Here is a 24813-nt window from a genome sequence, read left to right as displayed (position 1 = left end):
GACGTGGACACCTTTTTCAAAAAGCTTTACCAGAGTTGGAATGTTGGAAATGGGGCGAAAGTTGTTAAGGTTGGTTGGAGCAGCCATTGGTTTATTTAGGATGGGGGTGACCTGACCCGATTTTTGACAGTCAGTGATTTTGCCCTGTAGTAGTGATGCACTTACAATCTTAGTCCAGACTGAGAGTATAGACATTTGATTTCATTGAAGAGGTTGGGGGGAAGTGGATCGATGAAGCGGTTTGAGGGTTTCAAATCTGTTACAATTTTTAGAATTGTGTTTTGATCAATTGTTTTGAAAGCGTTGTTTTTGAGGATGTGTACCAGGAGATATGTGGGCCTCCCTATCAGTGTGGGGGAGACTCTAGTGTATAGTGTGTGAGCTCCAACGCTAGCTTCAAGTCAGTGTTCAATATGAATAAAGGACTAAGAAGAAAGATTTTCTCTAAAAAATTTGACGGGAGTCTGTGCATTATTTGATTTATATTCCTTGGGTTGTACAACTATTTTTGTAAGAGAACAGGTGCTGATCATTTTGTTGAAGTTTATATATCTATAAATATATACATATGTATACACACAGGCTCACACACACACAATTATGCGTACCAAAAATGTTATATGTTAAAATATGACTTTGTACGCATATGTGTATAGATCTATATACTTATTCATATATATGTACACATACATGCAAAGTCAAATTTAAACATTGTAAGCAAACAGCACTGTTTTGAAGTGAAATGTAGTTGGAAAAATTAATATGTTTGGCAAGGTGCAGCGTCTGTTTTTTCTGCCTTCTAGTACATTTAGTAGTTGCTGTGTTGGGGCACAAGGAAGGGCCAAGACAAATAAAACCCAATCAGCCCCCCTTCTAGAGACACCACTGAGGACAGCAATATAATATTTTGTTTTGCTACATAGAACACCTATGCTTTGAGCAATCGAGCATCACAAAGTTGCAACGTTTGCCACTTTCGCAAAATGTCGACCACAGGCAATAACAAAGCTTTTGAGTAATATTTTTCCACAAACACATTTCTTGCAGGATAATTTGCCCACAATAAAGTAAAGGGTTATTTAAGTTGTTTGAGAACGAGGTGCACAAGAAATCGTCTTACAAAGTGCATCAAAATGTAAGAGGCTGTGCTACAAATTGGGCATCTAGAACTCTATTTGCACCAGTTGGAGAGTGACAAAGCAGTGGGGGCCAAGAAAACAACAGCTGGCTAACCAATCATGAAAAACATAATGTAACGGTGAATTCATGAATCAAACTATTCAACGAGAAGACTTGAAAATGTTAGTTGAACCGCCGTATAGCTGATAGATGGCTTTCTCACATTATGGCTTTATAGTAGCAGCTAAAGCACAAATACCTTTTGTGCCACAAACAACGGTTTATTTGTATATAACTTTTTTTAAAAAACAAGTTAGAGGTTGGAAGCAGTCAATTGAAACTTGTACAAACTGATGGTCCTCAAACAACTATGCCATTGCATTCACCATACTGAATATGGGCACTTTGCAAGCCTGGTTTAAACGTTAGCATGGTATAGAAATCCATCAACTTCTTCACAGTAGCTGTATTTGATATGCTTTGGGCCTCATTTATGAAAACTGTTGCATCGATGCGACAAAACAGTGATGCAACAGTTTTCACTGCGCCCTCCTTCAGACACGATGGATGCGCCGTATTTAATGTACGGCGCTCCATGTCGCAATGAATGACAGATACATCAGAAATCCTGCCGTATCTGTTGGAGCAAAAGTCAAACATTGCTGGAGTTGTGTCACAAGAATGACGCAACTCCAGCAATGCATGAGGCAGACTTATACACATAGCACTGCATCACCCTTACGCCTTTTTTGAGGCAGGTGTACGGTTTTCACGCAGTAGCGTCCTAGAAATGGTGCCGTAAAATCTGATATATTTCACTGCGCTATTCCTATGAGGCTTTGTTGCGTGGTAAATGCCCACCCTGCATACATTATACCTGCCTAGATGCGTCACCTTGTAAATAGGGTGCAACTTGGCGCATTATTTAAGCCATCAGTATGTCAAGAAAATGATGCACGAGTGGCGTAAAACTGTTGAAAGGGGCTCATAAATAATCCCCTTTGTTTTTATTTGTTCGTTTGTTATTTGGTTTAGAGATTTGAAAACTTTGCTGTGTGCAGCAGAGGGCCTGGTGTTCCAGTCAGAGCTGCTCTCTTTGGGGTTGAGATCAACGTTCGAGTCCCAGGGTCTGCTCAAAATCCTGTGATTCCGGATAGATCAGTTAGTTTCTGTGTACCTAAAAAAAATATCTGACCTTGTATAATCTAACTGGTTCTCATGTAAAGCGCCACAATGCCCTTGGGCCGAGTTTGTGCTATGTCAACTGCATAAATAGGTCGCTTTTACAGCAACACAGAATATTGTCACTCAATAATGTTACTCCTTTTTCACCTGTGCTTTTAAGTTCCTGCAAAACCCTGCTGTCAACAGTCAATACACATGAACTCGTCTTCAATTGACAATGGCTTTAAGTTGTCAGCACTGCATTTCCCTTCAAAGTATGGCTGCTTTCCTGACCCTGGAGGAGCCAGCTGCCTGTCGGCCCCCCTGACGAGACCATGCTGGTGGAAAGCCCTCTTTCATGGCTGATGTAGAGCTCGCTCCACTTTCACTGGGACCTTGAGCCACTGCATGTAAGACACAGGTTAGGGAATGCAAGCTACTTACCTTGCATTTCACTACAGAGGATTACAATAATCGTATTAATCACGAGGCGTCGGGGGAGGGATGACAAGAGCACTAGAAGCCTGAAAACACCCTGCACTCTGGTCACTGGCGTTGATTGCTTACCTCGCTTTTATCTGGTAGTTCCGCATGAAAAATCTGGTTTAGAAATAAGAGCAACCTTTCTAATATTGCAAGAATCTAAATTCGAACCTCTGTGGCGTTTTGGTTATGGACATTAATTTAAACACTCTCGCATTAACAAGTATTTATGACCTAATTTAAGGTTTTTATGGTTAGTTTTTTTTTCTGTATTTCCCCATCATTTTCTTTATGCTGAAAAATATCGAATAGTACCTTATTTAAGTAAGTAGCCATTTTACCGAGAAACAGAAGATGTACAGCTGTAGATAAGATTACACCTTGTACATTGTGTGGCACATAATTATAAACCTTATTTACAATGGTGAGACACTATAAAATGGTATCGACATCCAAAAAAATGCTTCCCGATTCTACTAAATAGCAGGAAAAATCGTCATCTGTAAAGTTGACCATATGCAGTCGAATAGGGTTCTTCTTCCAGCTTCCATATTGTTGTAGCCTAAGAAGTTGCTTCATGGTGTGATTGCTGGGGCAGCTGGTGGCAACACAAACTTGTTCAACTATTATCTAGCACGTACGCTAATTTGCTAATGCTGGTTACTTTGTTTTCCTAAAGGTTTTCCTGTAATTTTTCTTCTTTACAATGAGTTTAAGGAACCCCTAATATGAAGGGTACCCCAAACTGGAAATCTTTTCATCCCAGGTGATACCTTTAGTGTGTTTATGGACTGGAATAAACTTCAATATGTCTCCTGACCATACACTAATGAATGTAGTTCCAAACACAACCCTTTCTCCAGGTTGTAGATGATGAAATATTTATAAATATTTTCAGGATGCAGTAGTTGCAGCTGTGGTGAATCCTGCTGGCCACCCCATGTAAGTAAAGCACACTGACCTGAGGCAAGAGTGACTCACACGTGCATTTTTCAAAAGACTGCAGATGTTTTTTTTTTATAAAAGACTGCATCTACTTTGCTTTATTGATTGCAAACATTGAACAATTTGATGATGATTGCAATCAATCTCGTTAACCTACATGGCACCCAAAACATGCAACAACCACCCACAACACATCAGAGCCTCTTCTTCGCTTCATGACAACCGCAAGAAGCTGAAGACCTGGCTCTCCGAATAACTCTGCGGGGAGCAAACACCGACACACCAGCTCAAGCGCCTGGATACCCTCACAGGTGGTGAGTGCGCTTTGCAAATCAACATAACATAACAGTCACCTTTGGTGCACCTATTACCCCGACATGATTGCACACACAGTGATGATAAACATACATTATAATTAGGAGTAATAATATCCTTCCATACTGTGTTAGTTTGAGAACTTAGTTACGGATTTGATCAGGTAGTACCATCTTTGACTTTCTTAAACAGGAAGAATACAGCCCAACTCTCTTCCTTTAACTTTTGAAGGTGTTGTCTGCTTCCATACCCCTGTAACATTTCCTCAGGCAAAATGTGAATTTATGTAGGCCTCGTTTTTTTCAAGATTGCACCTGTCTTGTTATTTAAACATTATTTACCACCAAGGACTAGTGTTCTACCAAGTAGTCTATTCAAGATTGCCGTTTACATCACAATTCACTGATAATGCAAACGTTCTCAAATTTGCACCTGAAAAGGCTTTTGGTATTCATAATAAAACTTGTATGTATGTGTTGGTGTTTATGCAGCACAAATCTATATAGGGTCATGGGAGCAAAGTACATCAATGTGCTGTAGCTGATCGTGTATAACAAGTAGAGTTTGTGCACATATTACTGTGCATCTTTACATTTGGCACATATAGGCAGCCTAAGCGATCGGCCAGAAACCATCCCATTTTTGGCCATATGTTGAATCTGCAATTAAAACCCAGATTTTGAGGTTCAAAAGAGATGATTTAACCACTAGACCGCAGACACCCCATACCCTACATTCAGATTCAGGCTCTTCTAATTTAGAAATATGCTGAAGTTTAGCATCTAATAATAAATAATAAACCAATGTCATTTATCTCTTGTGCTATTTTCTATAAACTTTTGACACATCCTTGTTTTTACCTTTTACAACATGGAAACGTGCATTGGTAAAACTCGCTGGTCTGTATTTAATGTGCAAATGCATTCAAACACAGGCACACAAAGTGCTGTTTCCATGTGTTAGCACATTAAAGCCACAACGCTTATATTTGCCAATGCTTGTTCTCTAAACTACGTTGAGTGTGCTGCTTTTGCCATTAACTATTAACTATCTTGCTGTATTGTCAGATTCCTAAACCGGGCGAGCCGTGAAAGCAAAATTGTATGCAACAGGTCGCGGACACCTTATCTAAACCGGTCATATGCTTCTCATGAAAGCACTGCAGCATTAGGCTAAAGCATGATGAAAGATGGTCAATAAAAAAATGTTCAATGCTCTCGTTGTGTGTTGTTGTTAAATGTACTCTTGACAAATCGAATTTTGAACAGCAGTGAGTACGCGTCCACTAATAATATAGTTGTGGATTACTGTTAATGAGTGAAAGGCAGTTCTGGTTCCCCAATAATTTTTCCGACCTGTAAAATGCCTTGATGTGGAGTCAGTTACACTGAGGCTTGAATACATGGCTTGGGAGTACGCCAGCACACTTCTGTCAAACGTGAAATAACAGGTTTGAGCCCATATATCTAATTATTTGTAAGAAAATCGTGAGATTGAGCCACATTCTGAGCATGTCTTTTCACATCGATTTGGGAGGGGGCATAGAATTGTAATGAGTTGTGATTGCACCATCAAGACTCCTTCAACCTGCTTTCCTCCCCACGCCCTTGTGTCTCCTATACGTTTTGAAGTGCTGAGGCAGGAGGAGAGAGGAAGATGGCAGAGCTATGACTGCCAGGACTGACCCAGTCCACCCTGGTTTTCTTATGCTGGTCTATGCGGGCACCTGATTATTTGTGGCAGTGGGAACAGGGACATACAAATACTGCTGTTTATCAGGTTTGTCCATAGCACGCACAGCACCCAGAGCAGAGAAGGATGGGTGCCGACACCACCCAGAAACTCCTAAATAAACAGATAAATAAATAAAACAAATTCCGTTGCACGTTCTGCATCGCATTTGACGATGCAGCGCGCGCAATGAAATTCGTTTTATTTATATGTTTACTTACCTCTAATCTGCCATAATCCGAGGTTTACTACCCTCTACCCTGCTCCTCCCCTGCCCCACGTCAGCAGCCAGCAGCACTCCCACCACGGGCCACTAATGTAAATATCTAGGTATCTGACGGTGCAGTTACTTGGTCCCTGCTGTGGATTTTCATGCATAGGGTGTCCAGTGGTACAATTAACACTATTGTCAATAGACTTTGGGGTGGATTTACAAAGTAGTCATGCAATGCAGCTAAGAGAAGGTGCTCTTGGGTTATTCTGTGCCTAGCTGCATGCACATTTGGTGGAAAGGTATCTACCTTATGTCTAGCAAGAGTTTTATGGTGAAAGGGCACAGTTTAATTACAAAATACTACACTTGGACAAACTTTAACACCTCCCATGCTGGTAATGGAACCGCTCCGTCACCAGGCACGGACGCGCTGTGCTGATGACGGAGCGGTTCTGTCACGGCCCACTCGGCGCGCCTGCGCGGCGTGGATCCCGCGCCTGCGCTGGACGTTCTGTTGAGCGGGCGGGGCTGTGACGGAACCGCTCCGTTATCAGCACAGCGCACCCGAGGCTCGTGACGGAGCGGTTCCGCCACGAGCATGAGAGCGCCGCGCCCCCCACACCCCCTAGCGCTGCAGCGGAATTGCCACCGCAGCGAATGGGTTAAAACGTTTCCCACTTTGCATGTTTGCTGTATAGTGCAGCACATATTAAAAGGTTTGGAGGAAAACAATGTTGTTTTAAATGATCACTATTGCCATGTTTTGGCACAAAGCCCTCTCTACAAATGTTAGTAGATAGGACTTTGAGTCAAAACCCATGGGTGGTTCCAGGGGAATGTCCATGTAACACCCATGGTATTCCGACTTGATGAAAAGCAACACAAAGCAGAGAAAATGCTACTTTGCATTGCTTTAGGGCTATTTTCCAGCACAAATAAAGTTTTTTACTGGAAAGTAAATCCCAAATAAACATTTTGCACTGGTGATGAAAAAACCTAGCATACAATATTAATAGATTTGCCCCTTAGGGACAGAAGCTCTTGCCAGCCGTAACTTGGATTTGTGCAATTTGTACATAATATAACGAGAATGGTTTTGGGAGGAACCTAGAAGAATCTGCTTCCATTTTAAAGGCACAAATAAGCTGACAGACCAATAAGCGAACATTCATATTGAGTCTGTTAACAGGCAGTGTACAATAAGACAAGATACCATTCAATATGAAATGAAAGGAGCCTGTGAGCCAGACCAAGATGCACAACTAAGGTATAATAGAGAAAATTGAGGGTTCATTACCTGTATTAGGTGAGTGCAACCTAAGCACCTGGAGGGTGTTCCGTTTACATAGCTATGTACCAACCTATCTGTTGTTTTAGAAGGTACAGCACTCAACACATGCTTCTACTCATGCCTTATATATATCAGGGGCCCTGTTTGCACCACAGCGCACCTTCAAACAGGTTTGCTGTGTGCAAACAGGGAAAGTGCATCCTATTAGGTTGAATGTGCTGCCCTCAGGGCAGCAGCAAACCTGTGCTGCCCTGAAGGACGTACATTCAAGTGAAATACGGAGCCGCTTTGAAGCAGCCGCTTCCTGTTTCAGTGTGCAGGAGGTATCTGCCTCCACTTTAAAGAGAGGAGAGAGATCATCTTGCAGGCGGATGCAGTGAGTGACTGCACCGCCTGAAAGGTTAAGCCTCGGGGGGTCAATGGGACCCCCATGACCCCTTCCAGACAGCTGCCATCAAGGACGGGTACTGACAGTGCACCACCTTTTCTTTCCACTCTGTCAGTGTGCCTCCTGAGAGCTTCTTTACCTTTGTGTCCGAATCCATAATACGGCAAGGGTGCAGAGGCATTGAGATTCCCCCATTTGTATGGGGCCACGCCCCCATGCAAATGAGAGAACGCCCTCTTGAGATAGTGCTGGTGCTACATGTGCACCAGCACTATCTGTATTACGAAAGGGGCCTCACAAGTGTCTGCCGCTCCTTCTATAATACTAAAGTGCCCCAGAGGTGCACAAAGCAGCCGCAAACGCCCTTTGCGCCCCCAGGGCACTTCTATAATATGGGCCCTGCACTCTATAATCACATCTTCAAGACCTTTTAGTAGACTACCTCTTCCACATACCCACATTGAAAAGTAAGTATTGTGACTGTAAGATACACATTTCTATGATTTCTACACACGAGGCATCAACTGAGCATATTTCCTCTCCAGACACTGAAAGGAACCCAAACTAGAGAAATAAAAAGAAGGATGACTGAGCTAAATGTCCATGTTATCATTTCTAACAAGTGGCAATGTGGCAGGGGTTGTACAGAGGCCGAGGCCCACGTGCAATCCAGAACAATTCTGCAGATCATGGTCATGGGAGTACACAGACTTCTCTTCCTTACCAAATACATGATATCAGTCTATAGTTATGGATGAATAGTCAAGTCATCCAGAGGTGGATTACATGTAGACTTCAGCCATGGTGATAGTTTCTCTAAGCAGGACAAAGAATTGACTAGGGGAGTTGCAGTTTGACAGAGGTCACCATTAGAAGGCAAGGAGTTCCACTCATATGTCATTTATCTGGGCTGGCTGTAATTAAATGAAGAAATAGAATAATGTATAAGGATCGTCATCAAAGTTCTGTGAATAGTGAATAGGATTTCACAGAAAGGTGAGATGCGCTGATTTTCTGAGTGCCGAACCTCAGCGATCAGACCAATCACAACACTGCACTGCAGCATTGTGATTGGCTTAGGGGAGCCTGGGTGTGTTTCCTGTTCCAATCAGAGCGAGGGACTACGGAGGAGAGACGTGGCGAGGAAGCGGCAAGAACGTAAAGTTTTTTCTTTTTGTACACTACTTCACCCCCCCACCTCCCACCCAGCCACTTCTGATACGTGCCAGCCTCCACTGCCTGGCAACCTAATCTGACGCCTGCTCCCAGATTTCAAGAGTAATGCTGAAAGAGCAGCAGACCCGTAAGTGGAAGGAGAGAGAATTACGCCCTTTAGGAATATTTTACTAGTACATAATAGGTAATTAATGTGGAATATGAACCTAGTCTTTAATTGATAGAGTTGTAAGGTTGGCTCAAAATAATCAGAATGTAACCTGTAACACATGATTATCTGAAAAGATGTAGCTCCCTCGGAAACAGTAAAGAGGTAGATCATGGAGCTGATCAATCAGTCATCAAATAGACCAAGCCCACCCTCATGTTACTCACCCCCTTTAAAATCTTCGCAAATTGATCTCTCAGAAACTTTACCGACCTTCAACCAAACAACAGTGAGTTAGAAGAAGAGGTTGCACTTCACAAAGTTTGCAGGACTAACAAGAGACACCTGTGACTTTTGTTCTCAGGAGGCAATAATCAGGCTGCAATTTACAACCTTAAGCTCTGCAGTAATCCAGACTCCAGTTCTAAGTAAATTGATTGCGATCACAAAGTATTTTGTCAATCACAGTTCCATTTTATGCCAAAGCACTGGTTTAAGAAGGAAGTTTGATGCTGTTTGAGGAGTTATGTTATACCTAGGACACATGATGTATGCTGGCTCCATTTGCATATACCTCTACTAATGATTTCCCCTAGCATGCTGAATGATGACTTGTTATATCTGTTAGGTAATCAAACTTTGTGGTTCACTGCTAAGGCAGAGCACAGCTAGTTTTACACTGAACTAAGAGAGCAGTGTCATTTGTACGATTTTCGGAACGGCTCTGAATTGTCTCGGTGTTCGAGGGGAATAAAACTATTCAACGATTCCAAAGCTGTCACAGGCCAGGGAATTCCAAGTTGGAGCTCACTTCTGAATCATCCCTACCCTCTGCGCTGCTCAAATGAAACATTCCAATCAGCAACAGAGTCCAGCTATTTTTGAGGTGTCGTTTCTGCACAGACAGCACTGCAATGAATACTCCTAGAGTGAGCTTCATGTTTGCACATTATGGGATGGCTTCTTTATCTATTTCCTGTTTTTGTTCCTATTTCAATGGCCTTGCTCCCTATTCTTGTATTCGTCCCACCTCTGGAGCATATTTGTGAATTAGCACTTTCAGGGAGTGAATGGCCTGCTCCTTTCTCTTTCTCACTCTCTCTTTAGCCTTCTCCTTACCTGATTGAGTGCACATTTGGCCTCTTCCCGTCACTTCACCAAGCCCCCATCTTTTTCTCTGTGCACCCCAGTCATCTTTTTCCACTTCGTCAGACATCGCGCACTGCAGCGGCCGTGTCTCACACCCTCTCTTCCCTCCCCTATTTTTCTCTCATGCCTCAGCCACCCATCGCTACTGGTTTTGCCAATGCTGGATGCTTTCAAAATTGTGCTGACATTAGCGAAGCAAATAGTGTCTGACAGTCTCCTTGTAAGTGTATTTTTTATACTTCCAAGCTGGTCAACTGATTGCTTGATGCAAGATGGTGCAACATGGTGTGGCGTGAGGTGGCAACCATATCTGAAGTGTTATTTATATGCTTCCAAGGTGGCTGCCATATTGTGTGACACAGCATGACATAAAGCAGTGGCTATCTTGGAAGTGTATTTTCATCCTTCCATGATGGCAGCCATGCTGCATGATGCAATGTTACAGCCATCTTGGTTTTGTACAAGATATTGTTCCAAAATGCCGAAAAATATTTTCTGTGCTTTCAGGATGGCTGTAAAGATATGTCTAATCGCAACATGATGGCAATATGGAATTATAGAAGATGGTTGGCCACTGCTATTGAATTTGACACTGAGAGATACACATATTTCCCTATACTAATTCACCACTTAGATTCTTTGGATTCCGGAACAGCATGTTACTCGTCAAAAAAGTGCTTTGACGCCTCATCAGGGTTAGTAAGTGCTATATAAATACAATTACAATTACAATTTAGTAAGCATGTCAGAATTGGCAAAGCTGGACCTATTGACTTTGCCAATTCTGCTGTGGCGTAGCTAGGGCTTTTGATGTCCGGGCGATACCTCACTGTGCCGCAGCCCTGTGCTGGTAAGGAAGGGGGATGGGGTGCTGAAGAACGACCACACCAAGCGGGGTGGCTGCGGGCGACAGACGACAATGAGCGTGGGGGTTTGTTTAGCAGCACCAAATTCCAAAGTGGGAGAATAACCATAAAAATAAAACAAAACTTAACTTGCGCTCGTGGCTTGCCGCCACTCCCTAGAAACTAACGCCCAGAGCGGACCGCACCTCCTAGCTACGCCACTGAGTAACTGTTCTCCTCAGATGCCTACTGTTATCACTGAAGGCGTGCTACATTAGGTCACCCTTACAGAGTAATTGCAGCTTCAGTATACGTGCTCTACATAGCTCCAAACAGCTATGATGTCCTTTAGGAGATCAAAGATTTTAAATGCTGCTCGCTACCATCAGGTCGTACATGCTAATAATTGGGCATGCAAGGCTTGCTTAATCACGTGCATTAAAAAGAAGCAGATACCATTTGCGTACATTGTTTGCCTTTTATTGGAGCTCATATTTTAACTGGTCGCAAATAACACATACTGGTGCAAATATTATTTGCGTTGCTGTATGTTTGTAGAAGAGAAGAAGTAGGTTGATGGTGACAACTTAAAAACGTCTCTGAATTGTCATCACGCAGTTGTTCCAAGACCCTTGACTAGAGAGTAGTCCAACCTCCCACATCCCCCACAGCGCCTTGAGACCCTCACTAGTGAGTAGCGTGCTCTAAAACCCCCTTATTGATTGATTGATTGATGATCAGGATGCGGTCACATTTTTGTTTGTAAACAGGTTAAATTTTCTTCTATGATCCTCCTAAAACATTATTTTTCTTAAATAGACAGCAATGTAAAATTGAATTATGAACTTGAATTTGAACTTTGAAAAATTTATATCTGCTCTATCAGGCTCTTGCACAGTGTTATCACAACGACAAATATGAAGCCGGAAATGCATGTAAGATAATAAAGAGCTTTTCTGTTACATTTTGTCGAGATAGACACAGCGGGGAATTTGCAAATCTTTTAAGAGATGATGTCAGGAAAGTCATTGGAACGTCTGACTTTGCAGTGTGCACTATGGAAGCACTGGGCATTTTGTGCAAGATAGACCTTTGCACTGTGTTCAGTTTTTCAGCCTTAGAAAAACTTGACCGAGGGAAAAGATTGCACTCAACTGCTGCCCTCTCCCACAACATTTGTGCATCACACAAATTGGGCTGGAGTTGGTGACATTTTGCAAAAGAGACATTGCCACTGAGTGATGAGTAGGAAATAACTTTTTGCATAAATTGGTTCAGCGAAATGTCAGTGCAAATATTCACTGGCACTCCTGTAATCTATGGAATCCCACCTCCGATGTTAAAAACAGTATGAGCAAAGCCAATAGGACTTGCTGTTTTTCAAGAACACATTTGTATGCCCTTGCAAAGCTGCAATCGCCACTTTCAAGGTGAAAGCTCCAATACTTCAAACTCTTACTATAGGTCCCTTGACAAAGACAAGTGTCTGTCGCAGCAGTAAGTAGAGCTCCCTTGAGTCTGATACACATACTTCAAGAGGCAGCAGGCAGTTCTTTAAATCTATACTACAGGTCCTTGAGTCAGATAAGTCGCATAGACTTCCACTCAGCTCCCTCAATCTCAGGATTCCAAAGAATCATGAACAGATCAAATGCCCTTAAATACCTTCTTTTGTTTAAAGTGGAAAGGAACAATGGCAAAAATCTTGATTCTTTTGGCGCAAGCAATAATCGAGTTCCTGGGTGGGACACTTGTATGCTTTTAAAGGAGAGACACAAATTTCGATAGGTAGCACCAATCACTTGTATGTATAAAATGTATATATTTGATACTTGGGGCAGAAGTTATGAGGAGAAAGAGAGATGAACACACAGGCTTGAACACAAAGGAGCTAATTTATGAGCCCTTGCAAAACTTGTGTGTTGCCGGTGCATCACTTTTTATGATGCACCGGAGGCGTAAGAAATGCGCCATGTTGCACCCTATCATCAAAGTGACGCATCTATGCAGATGCGTCTTTTGTAAACACATACGCTACATTATACCTGCATCAGGTATAATGTATGCAGGGTGAGCGTGCCCCCGCATCTAACAGATTTCACTGTGCCACTTCTAGGACACTACTGCGTCAATATCTTACGCCTGCATCACACCAGACGCAGGCCTGATGCAGGCCCTTTCACATGGTGCTTGCCTTGCTGGAGTTGCATCTGTTTTCAGACACACCCCAACAATACGTCACTTTTGCGCCAATAGATACGTCAGTAATACTGATGTATGTCATTCCTTGCGACATCATGCGTCATACAGTAAATATAATACATACATCAGTCTCAAGGAGGGCGCAAAGTTCTTTGAAAAAGGAAAAGGTGGAAACGATAAAGCAAGAAGAGAGCAACATTGAGTGAGAGTGAGCAGGGAAGTGAGTGCAGCAGTAGGAGAGAGCAGTGAAAAAAGTAAGGGAGTGGAAAAATGTTAGCTTGGGAGAGAACTATGACAGCCACCATTAGGAGAAAGAAGAGCAGTGGTCAAGCAGTGGTGACTGGGTGGATGGGGGTTGCAAAAATAGAAGTAAAAAAACAAGTTAAAAAAAAATCCCACTTACCTTCCTGATGCAACGTCCTCCTCCTCACGTAGGTCTTCTCTAGGCAGGCAGGCTGCAGGAAACTACAGTAACCAATCATTGCGAGCAGCACTAGGATTGGAGGCAGCGGCTGTCGCGCTCCCCCAAAGGAAAACACATGAGCCGTGATGGTGGTAGGAAACACGTCTTTATTCTTTCGTGTCCACCTCATAACTAACTGTTCTTCCTTCACTTCCTTTCCTCCCCACGCCCCTTCCTCTCCTGCCTGTCCCGTCGCAGACAGGGGTCAGGCAGTCACGTCATGACAGCTCCCCCTTTTGTACAAAGTCTTACTGTGCCTTAGATCACTTCAATGAGACGCTCCGGCCGTCTGGTTTGCCGTCTGGGTCGATCAGCTTGTTCTGGTGTCCTGATTCGGTGATGTATGGGATAGTCCCGTCTTGTCGGACTGGAATGACTGTGGTCACTGCTTCTGCTTCGACTTTCTGAGTCAGTGGAGGACTCCCAGTATTGACTTTCATGCCGTCCCTGGGGTTTGCACTTCTTAAAGTGCGAAATATTTCGGGTGATCCGCTTGTTATTGCCTTCTGCTGTAATCATAGTTCCTTTCCGGCGACTGACTTTTAAGGGATGTGTGAGGTAGCGGCTGTCTGCTTTGTCCTTCGATCGCACGGGACCATCACCCAGTCTCCTTCTTGGATATCCGCGGGTCTCGCGTGCCTACGTTGGTCAGCGTATATCTTCACCTTCAGTTTCTTTCCATAGTCTATGTTAACCAGTGTTTCACGATCAACATTTGGAGCTTGAGGTTGGCAAAATTTTGGCATGGCTTAGCAGGAAAGAGAGAGATGAACGTTGGGTCGACAGACTGCAGGTGGGTCATGTCGGCTGGGTATGTACCGACGACAAGATAGCTGAAGCATTTGCCGACTATTATGAAACCCTATACAAGGCCCATGATTTGGGATCTTAACTGGAGGCATTGCAATACATGACAGCCATCAACCTCCCGACTCTTGAAGAAACTGACCGAATGGATCTAGAGTCTGATGTCACTGAGGAAGAAGTTAGGGTGGCGCTGACTAAACTCCGAGTGGGAAAAGCCCCGGGCCCCAATGGATTCCGGGCGGAGTTTTTCAAGAAGATAGCTGACCTCCTGACCCGACACTTACAGGGCCTCTTCCGGGAGGTTGAGGAGGAGGGACAGTTCCCGCCGGACATCAGGCAGGCCACGATTGTCCCAATTCATAAGTCAGGGAAGCCGGCGGAGGATTGCGCATCCTATCGCCCCATCTCATTGCTGAACGTGGTAGCGAAGATCTATGCCACGATACTGGCTCTTCGTATGAGAAGGGTCATTCCGGGGTTGATCTATATGGACCAGTCGGGGTTCATCCCGGAAAGGGCAACTAGGTACAACCTGCGAAGAACACATAATTGGCTTCGTGAGGTGGAAGGCAGAACAGAGCCACATTGGTTCTTGTCATTAGACGCAGAAAAGGCGTTTGATGCTGTCCATTGGCCCTTCTTGGAGGGAGTGCTAGAACAAATGGGCTTTGGACCCAAATACAGGCGCAAAATTAGTATACTCTACGCAGGCCCTAGTGCCCGTGTAAGGGTTAACGAGACAATGTCAAGGGCCTTTCCCATCCAGCGGGGAACTCGCCAAGGGTGTCCCCTATCGCCCCTGCTCTTTGCCTTGACTATCGAGGTGATGGCCTGCACGGTACGACAAAACGAGAGGATCACGGGGTTCCGGGTGGGACAGGCGGATGTACAGGACGAGAAACTATCCTTATATGCCGATGATGTTCTGCTATATGTCACGCAACCGAAAAGCACAGTACCGGCGCTGTTCGACGAGTCGGCAAGATATGGCGCTAGGTCAGGATACCAGATCAACTGGCCCAAATCGACGCTCTATGACCCCCGAGGACGTAAAGACTGGCCCCATTTGCCACAGAGGCTACCGACGACGGATTTCAGTACTTAGGGATATTTGTCACAACTGACAGCACAGTCTCATATGAACGAAATGTTAACCGTGTTATAAGTGACTTCAAACTTGATGCCTGTAGGTGGCAAACGCTCCCCTTGACAGTACTTGGAAGGGCAGCTATGTTCAAAATGATCTCACTCCCAAAATTCCTCTACGCCTTTCAAAATGAATATTCCCCAGTGCCACCTAAGACTTTTCGGGACATACAGGCAGAGCTCCGGTCCTACCTATGGTTGGGAAAGCACCCTAGAGTGGCACTAGCAACATTGCAGCGACACCAATATGACGGAGGGATTTCCCTTCCGGACCTTGAAGCTTACTACTGGGCAGAGCACTTAACCCCCATTAATGACTGGATACACGCACCCGCCACACATCCCACATATGCCCTAGAAAGGTACACCATGGGTACACTTTCATGCCTCCACTACATATATGGTGGGAAGGGTCAGGCCAGATTATTACTGGCTACTAAAATCACGCTGAGGGCATGGAACAGAGTCTCGAATATCACTGGGTGGGCACATAGACCTACAAAACAGACCCCGCTGTGGGAGTGCTCCTGGCTCAAAGAACTTGGCAAGCTGAAGGGGTTCAGGGGATGGGACGCCATCGGCTTTTCCACTCTGGGGGATGTAGCCAAAAATGGAGAATTAAAACCCTTTACCTCCTTACAGGCTGAATTTGGACTACACCGCTCCCAGTTTTTTAAATACTTACAATTGAGACATGCATGGCGGGCAGAAGTAGCACTAAAAGAGCCGCTCCCCGAATACGCACCACTAAAGGGCCGCTTATTGCAGAAAAGGATCCCCGAAAAGGCTATATCCCTGACCTACAAGACGATCATGAATAATAAACCGGATAAACTGGAGGGTCTTCGAGTCGCATGGGAACAAGAAGTAGGGGTGATGGATGATGTAGACTGGGGGGTGGTTCTGATGCACCCTAGGGAAGTGGCAATCAAGTCACGCCTATGCCTGATCCAGTTCAAGGTCCTCTACAGGGCATATTATGATAAAATACGGCTCTATAAAATGAGGAGAGTCTCTGATCCTAGCTGTCTGTGCTGCGGACATGATAGCGGGGGTTTCCTACATATAATCTGGTCCTGCCCAAATATTCAGGCGTATTGGGTTGCGATTACCGCTGAATTGAGTGAAGTACTAGAGATAGACATTCCATTAGACCCGAAGCTCATCCTCTTGGGAATGACTAATGATGTAGACTTGGCCCGTCCACTGCTAATCTTCCTAGTGTTAGCCTTAGTAGTGGCCAAATGAGACTTAGCTAGGAAATGGGGGCGCCTGATACACCCCAGCTGGGGGAGTGGAGGAGGGGTCTAGACATGCACATGGCGGCTGAAAGGGTCACATACAAAGCAAGAGGGTGCCCGAAGAAATTCCGTAGAGTATGGAGTAAATGGAGACACTATCATGGTTTAGACAGAGGTTTCTGAGGGGACCCGAGCATGTATATGTTGGCCTGTTGTGGGAGGACATGCTGTACGAAGTCGAGATGATGGGTGGAATTACGGGATATACTGCTATGAAGGAACATTTGAACTATGATGATGGGACATTGCAATCTGACGGACATGGAGGGGATGTGGGGTGGGGGGCGCAGGGACACTGCTTGATGGTGACAAGCCAGTTCTGTATTTTTCTATGTGGAAAACACAATAAAAATGTCATACAAAAAAAAAATTGATTTCTAGGATTATACCCTTTCTGCATTTTATAAATCACAAGGTCTGCAGAATTTTAGGTAATGTTTCCCTTTTTATGTACATTTGTTTTTTCTGTATGAATTGTTCATTTGCTTTGGAACTATTTTACTCTTTATCTGATTTCTCTTTCTGTGATGTAATGGATGTCAAAGGTTATCCATATTCTCTTCCTGTTATATCAGCAAATATGCTAATTAATTCTGGTGCAAAATTGTTGGGAAAGTTAGGGGCATAGTTAATAGAGGATTGAGTCATGCTTGCACCGTGCAATGTGATACATTTGTGAGGCAAACCTCCAAGTCAGATTTTTAAAGCCATACAAAGCCACTTTGCATGGCATTCAATGGTTTAAAAAATCTGGAGTAATGCAATGCAGCACAAATTGCTGTGTCGCATACCTGAGTGCAAGAGAGAGGCGCTCAATCGGTGTTGCTTGGGTGTTCAATGCAGCTCCCATGGTTTGTAATGCATTTCCTGATGTAACAAACCTGGTAAACCTGAGAATGTGCCAAAAAATACGAGGAGAAATATCTTTATTTCTGCTCCTTACTTCTTTCTACGGGTGATGCATTCTGCAGCACCTGTAGAAAGAGGAGAAAGCCTCTCAGAATCGTTTTTGTGCAGGAAGGTGTCCCTTCCTGCTCAAAAGTAATCCTGCCTACAACCCAGACACCATGCTGCCAAAAAGGCATCAGCGCAGGGGGAAAGGACAGAAATGCGCATTATTGGATAAACAAGGCACATTCCTGTCCATTCCCTGTGATGCAGGGTAATGCAGCGAGGTGACTTCCTGCGCTGCCCTGCGCCACAAACTTCATAAATATGGACCTTACTGATTTCTCCCTTAAGTTCCAGGGCATCTTTGACTACCGTCCCTCAGTGTTTATGAGTGCTAGGCTCCAAAGGCCATGTTTTGTCACCGCAGGTTAATCCAATTTAACGGTTGCTTTTGTCTTTCATGATTTGTTACACCCGGGCTTGAGACATAATTCCAGATCGATGCCACTGAGTTGTGTTTCTATATTTCAGCAATGTTCCACTTTATCAGATTCTGTTTCTCCCCTGTTAAAATCTAATCTCTTAAAATCCGGCATCTGCTCCAGAGGCTTATCACCGGCAACAGAAGGGTGTCTCTTCTGTTAAGTTTTAAAACAGTCCCAAACAACAGCTGAGCAATGTCGCCACGCGCACCTGATCTGCTAGAGACAGATATTCACGTACTTTGGTCTGCTTGCTATCAGTTTCCCTTTCAGAACCGTGTCCTCTACTAAAACCTTCGTTTCCTTCGATCGCCCCTTATCTGCAAGCCACTCAGCCTCCCTTCTCCAGTCCTTCGCATTTCTCCCGCCATTGGTATTTCACCCTCCTCCAGCGCTGACGCTGTGGTAGAGTTCAAACTCCAATGGCCTCGCTATCAGGAAGGTCTGTTGTTGACGCTGTCGCTGGAGGTTTCACACTCTGCGCTGCTCCAGCAACCCCTCCGCCAGGGGACCAACCTGCACGCGGAGCTCCTGAGAGGCAGACACGTGAGTTTATCCGATGAATGGTACTGGACTGGGGCCCTCTCGGCTACTGGGATTGGTGGAAATCAAGGGTTTCCCAGAAGGAAATGTCCAACATCACACACCCTTTCCTTGTCTGTGGTTGGGAAATTGGAGTCTCTAATATTGTTCAACAAAGTAATGTTTAGGGACAGGACTGAAAGAACATAATTGCATCAGGTCAGGCTCACCAGGCCACGAACCGTAGCAGCCAAAAAGTTTCATTGTCAAATTATTGATTTCAATCTGATAAACCAGCTGTCTAAGATCAAACAAAAAATGTGTTCGGACGATCACACAGGCCACCTGTAACTGTGGCAGATACAAACGCCTAGAGTTTAATATTAGTAAAATTAAACCGGATGGTGCCTGCAAACGTGAAACAGTCGAGTTTTTGGTAGTGAAGGTATGTTGGTATCCGCGGATCCCTATCGATAGTTATTCTCATTAACCTTTTTGATTGCAAAAAAAGTGCTTTTGGCAACTGTGAGTAATAGTAATGAGAGCGCCTACGTTTTTATAGCGCCTCATAGCGAAAAACATGGTAATGCTACTGGAAGTTAATTATAGAGACCTGTTTAAGTTCTGTGTCCTGTGCCAATGAATGAGTGAATGCACTGTAATTAACAAAGCGCAAAACAGCTTCTCCAAAAGGGAGCGTCCGCTAGTAAGGTGATAGCAAGACACAGCTAAGATGAGTAAACAGAAGAGGGACGGGCGGTCATCATATCTCCCTGAAAAGGTGGATGTTCAGAAAGCTCTTGAATGCATTCTCTGATGTGGCACATCTGCTATGATCAGCAGTGGCGGATGGTAACTTTTGAAAGTGTTGAATGCACAGAACCAGACAGTGGATCAACTCTTCATCAGGCACCCTAAACGCAGAATTTTTTTGCCAATAAATCGATACAGTATACTTTTTGTGTGCAAATCTTTAACAATGCTCACTGTCCAAGAGCACCACCCTAAACCAGGGTAAAACAATGTTATGACACCTGCATTAAAGTTGCACCACCTCAATATATAATTTCATGAGTGTACATGAATATATGTAAATCAAAGAAAGAAAGAGGAAGAAAATTCGTCCAATTGATCCGATTCCTTCCTTCAGGGTGTGTATTCTTTTCTTTATTTAAGTGTTCACAGCCAACGCGTTTCGTTCTGAAACCAGAACTTCTTCAGGGCATCCAAAGCCGTATAACATCACTAGGATCATGGAATAAAATTCATTCCTTTTTACGTGAGTGCACAAGAAATCATGTAGCGAGAGCAATTCCACTAGTTTGCAGTAAGTTCTGACAATGATATGTCGTTCTCTGGATCCAAGAGTCAAACTGAGGTTTCAAATTCACCTCCTTAGTGTCAAGAAGTGATGTATTTCACCAACTATGTTCATGGTCTGCCATAATAAGGCTCCTACAGTGTATCTTCTAGGCAATGTGGGCACTTAATTCATTCTAATCGACCGCCAAATACGCAGTCCTATGGAGCTCCATAGGACTGCGTATTTTCCACATACCCTAAGTTTAGCTGGTGTAAAGTATAATCTAAAAATTGTTTTAAAATGTTGAGCCTTGAGGTTGGCAGATAAAAAAACCTTCTTAGACAGGTCTAAGGATCTACATGAATCCACATCTTGATTTCCCAGTTTGACTGCCCATCCTCTTTCCATTTTAACTATGTCGTCAACACTAGCTTACATCATCATTGCTTATATTTCCTTCACTTGGGGCTGTTTATGAACTAAGGTGTCTAAAAGTGGAAAATGTGACTTGTTAATAAGTTGTGTGGCAGGGGATTTAATTGCCTCCCTAATCTGTATGTACTTAAAAAAGCATCGGGGGTCTATCCCGAATCGTTCCTGGATCTCTACAAATGACATGATTCCGTTTGAATTCACAATGTCTCCGACAGTTAATTCCCGCCTGCTCCCACTTGCTACCACTTTTATCCTAAAGGGAAGCTAAAAAGATTGATGAACGCCATAATTGCAGGTAGCGATGGATTTTTGGAATTTTTAACAATTTGCTAGATTTCTGCCAAACATTCCAAGCAGCTCTGAGGGGTTTGAAGCGAGTTTTATTGTAGTAGCTTTCCTCCAACTGTCTGAGTAAAAGCCCTGGTGCTAAGTCACCCAGAGCTAATTCAAAGATGGAGGGTGGCAGCTCCATATCAGGAGCTGTTGTTCTTAGCTTAGGTCTAGATAAAATGGTCATCTGCTGAAGCATGATAGCCCAGTAGTAGTACAAAATATTTGGGACAGCCATTCCACCTCAGTTTTGTGGTAGGGTCATTAGTTTCTGAGATCTCCTGACTTTCTTGTATCCCCAGATAAACTGCGAGAAGATCCCCTCAATTTTTTTAAAGAAAAGATTAGGTGGTTCCATTGGTATACAGCGTATCATATATAACATTTTAGGGAACATTGTCATTTTTACAACATTCAACCTTCCGATAATAGATAAATGCAGGTTAACCCTTCTCTTTAAGTCAGTCCCTATTTTCCTGATGAGGGGACCTGCATTAATATTCCAGATTGTCCCGACGTCTGCTGCGACAGAAATCCCTGGGTACGTGGCTACCTCCGTCCTCCTAGAGTCCTGCCAGGTAACTTACTTAGAGCAAACAATTTTAGTTTTATCGGCATTTAGCCCATACCCTGATTGCTTCCCAAACTCCCGGGCCACATTTTCAATCCTTCCCATTGCCGCCTGAGGGTCAGGGGTGACAAAAGCAATGTCAGTAGCGTAAGCTAAAGCCTTAGTGCTATAACCCCTGACCACTACCGGCTTGATTATCTGATCGTTTAATATTGCTCTAATAAGCGGGTCTATATATAGTGCGAAGAGGATAGGGGAACAAGGGCAGCCCTGCCTTGTACCCCTAGTGATCTTGACCTTCCCCGACTCCTGCCCCATCAGTTGTATTTTCGCATGTGATTGAACGTAAATGGCTCTAAGGACAGTTAAAATGCATTGTCCATAGCCATTTAACCTCAAGTTCTGCCAAAGATATACCCACTCCACTTGGTCGAACGCTTTTTGTGCATCCAATAATATTAATGACATATGTTGCCCTGAAGTGCGCTGGCAGCCTTATTTCTTAATTAATCACTCTCAAGCACTTAGTGGTTTCTTGGAGTGGAGTACTTTCTTTCAGGCCCTTTTATAATTAGGGTCACATATCCGCAGTCGCGGGCTGCTCCAACCGGCAATCCTCACCCTCGAGTCAATTTGAGTCCACTCCAGGAAACCACTAAGTGCTTGAGAGTGATTAATTAAGAAATAAGGTTGCCAGCGCACTACGAGCATTTTCTGGCTAAAGATAGATTCTCTAAACAAGACAAAATCATCTCTCAAATAAGATCGGATTATGCTAACCGTGATTCCCGCCACATTAAGTTGCAAGTTTTAATGCAGAGGCGCCTCCATCAAGTCTTGGAGTTTATTGATTGCCTCAACGCACAGACGATAAAAGGGTGCAACCAGGGAAGTCTCGCTGATTGAAGCAGGTGACTGCATAAAAACGCTTAACATTAGACAGAGTGTATATAATACGGGTCTTGATAAAGATGGATTTATAAGGCAAATTCCCATCGAAACGCGTCGATGCTACATCTTGATACACGATCCGTTCATTGGGCATTGGCAAAAAAAAGCTAATTATAAATTGCATATCTCCTTGCCTTTGATATGACGTTATGACGGAGGTGTAGCTTGTTAAGACCAATTTTTTCAGTCTAGCTTTTTGGTTGTTTCACTCTTCATATGTTTTCATGATTACTGTGATCAATCTTTTAATGTATTGTGTTTTTATGAATTTCTGTGTTATTAAATGTATAGATAGTTGGGCTTTTTAATGTGAAACTTTGTATGCAAACAAATAATAAATATATGTGATATACTTTTTTTACATAAAGTGTTGTAGTTGTTTTCCCTATTATATATTGCCCAATCTCGGTATATGTGGATAATGAGAAAGAATGTATAGGTATGTGTGATACATGAAATAGATTCTACTCTGTAATACAATTTACCCATAGGGATCTTTTCCTTCTCACTGAGTAAATGCCCTATTCCTTTTGGGTATAAAGGGGCCCCTCTTTTTCCTAAATGTCATACCAACTTAGCTCCTGCATAAGTGCACATATTTACTCTCGCTGTTTTTTCCTGTGGAACCCTACAAAGCTAATTACCTCCCCCCAAGCCCTGCTTCAAAAGCATCCTATACTTTTCCCTTGAAGTACTATACCTATTGACATTAAAAAAACTGGGTAGTCTAGCCCCTAATATGATCAATAAAACCATTAGTTACTAATACTTTCCTATAGAAGGTCCATTTTACGGCAGCTTTTATATACCCCGGGATTTCTATATCCAATACCAGAGGGTCATGATCCGAAAGGACCTTAGGTAGCTTCTTATTCTGTGCATTTTCTATTAGAGAAGTGGGGACAAAAAAATAATCTAGCCTTACGTATTTTCTATGTGGGCATGAGTAATAAGTATATCCTGGGTCTCCTACTTTTTTGATTGTCCATATGTCTACCAGCCCATGACTATTGGAGAACCGCAGCCTTAAGGCCCGGTGGCGCAGGGTACGCCTAAAATCCCCGGGATTCACCTGCCTTGTCAAATACAGAGACACGGACTCTTCGTCTGGCGTAGAAGATGATATTTATTAGCTGCAGCTAGTACAGTGGTCTTAGAAGTCGTCAGTATAACGAGGTTCAAAAGAGACTGCCACTTAACTCCGTGGCGCACAGGTTTATATATGGTACAATACAATGTAAAATGCAATCACACAAGAGCAGGAGACATAAACAAATGTTATAAACAATGCCTTAAGCCCAAAGTAACTCAAGTTTCCCGGTTGCGTTTGTTACTTGACCCCTTAAGTAAAGCATCGAGTGAATCCACACAATTTGGTTTACAAGCAGAGAAAACACAGCTGTATGTGTTAGAAGAATAGTTGTGAAACAGGAGAAAACATGAGACATGTAGCGAAGGACAGCAGATAAGATAACCTGGAGGAAAGAATGGTGTGAGCCAACAAATAGTCCGGACGGGGATTTTATCAGCTCAGACAGGAATTAGTGTACTCGGCCAGACCCTGACACTCATAAGTAAACATAAGCAAAGAAGCAACCTGAAACGTGAAGGCAGACATGGCAAAAACATCACGTTCGCCGCGCTGCCTGAGTGAGGGCAACATAAAATGGCGGCGTTTACAAAATGAAGGCTGAGCACGAACGAATTCGTAATTTACAGAACCTCAGTCCCTCCTTTTGCCATTACTCAGGCAAAAACAAACCAACTCATGCTAATCTGAGTCGGAATCGGCATCGATGTTCATAAAGTCCTCAAGCTGTTGCTGCACCATCATCCTAATATTCTCTGTCCTCTGTGTTGCAGGACGTGGGACGCATAAAGTAGCCAGCAGGCCACACACTGCGGGACTACATTGAATGCACAGGCAACAAGAGAATATGATGGCCAAAATTGCTCCCAGGAACGTCAAGATCTTCCATCACCATGTTGACAATAGTCTCCAAAACCATCCCATAAAAGACCAATCTCCTTCGTCCTGATGAATCGACTCGGAGATGGTATGCAATTTGGAAATGGCTTGGTATACTGCCGGAGCATCATCTAGAATATAAATGCAGCAACTAGATCCGATCACTCTACAGACACCTCCTCGGTCTGCTAAGATCACATCTAACGCAATTCGATTTTGCAACGTCATAAGATGATCAGCCTGAAGCTCTGCTGTAATGTTACCTATTGCGCCTGCAATAACATTAATGGTGGTCTCGACCACACAAACTAATTGCCTGATGTGTCTGCTGTTTATCATCGGGCCCGAAAAGGGGAGAAATCCTTTAAGGAAATCCCCTCCTTCTTGGACTGCCGTGTCCTTGGTGTCAAATATATCTTGGCTATATCTGCTTCTGTGGTGGTCTGATGGAGCCGAATATGTAGGGGGAAGA

The 24813-nt window shown here is 43.6% G+C and overlaps 1 protein-coding gene across 2 annotated transcripts in view; it reads left to right on the top strand.

Annotated features, from left to right (window-relative positions):
- LOC144829207 (aromatic-L-amino-acid decarboxylase-like) overlaps nucleotides 1–24813 on the top strand; it is a 626175-nt gene that overhangs the window by 13755 nt on the left and 587607 nt on the right. Inside the window, exon 1 of one of the 2 annotated variants that reach the window (XM_078688110.1) lies at nucleotides 18661–18806. The exons of the other annotated variant lie outside the window; for it this stretch is intronic. The gene's annotated coding sequence lies outside the window, so the exon portion shown is untranslated. Of the gene's footprint in view, nucleotides 1–18660; nucleotides 18807–24813 lie in introns of those variants that run through there. 2 annotated transcript variants of the gene reach the window in all.

This window comes from Lissotriton helveticus, chromosome 4_1 (assembly GCF_964261635.1).
Source record: "Lissotriton helveticus chromosome 4_1, aLisHel1.1, whole genome shotgun sequence".
Lineage (NCBI taxonomy): Eukaryota > Metazoa > Chordata > Amphibia > Caudata > Salamandridae > Lissotriton > Lissotriton helveticus.
This window is presented reverse-complemented; position numbering and strand designations above follow the sequence as displayed.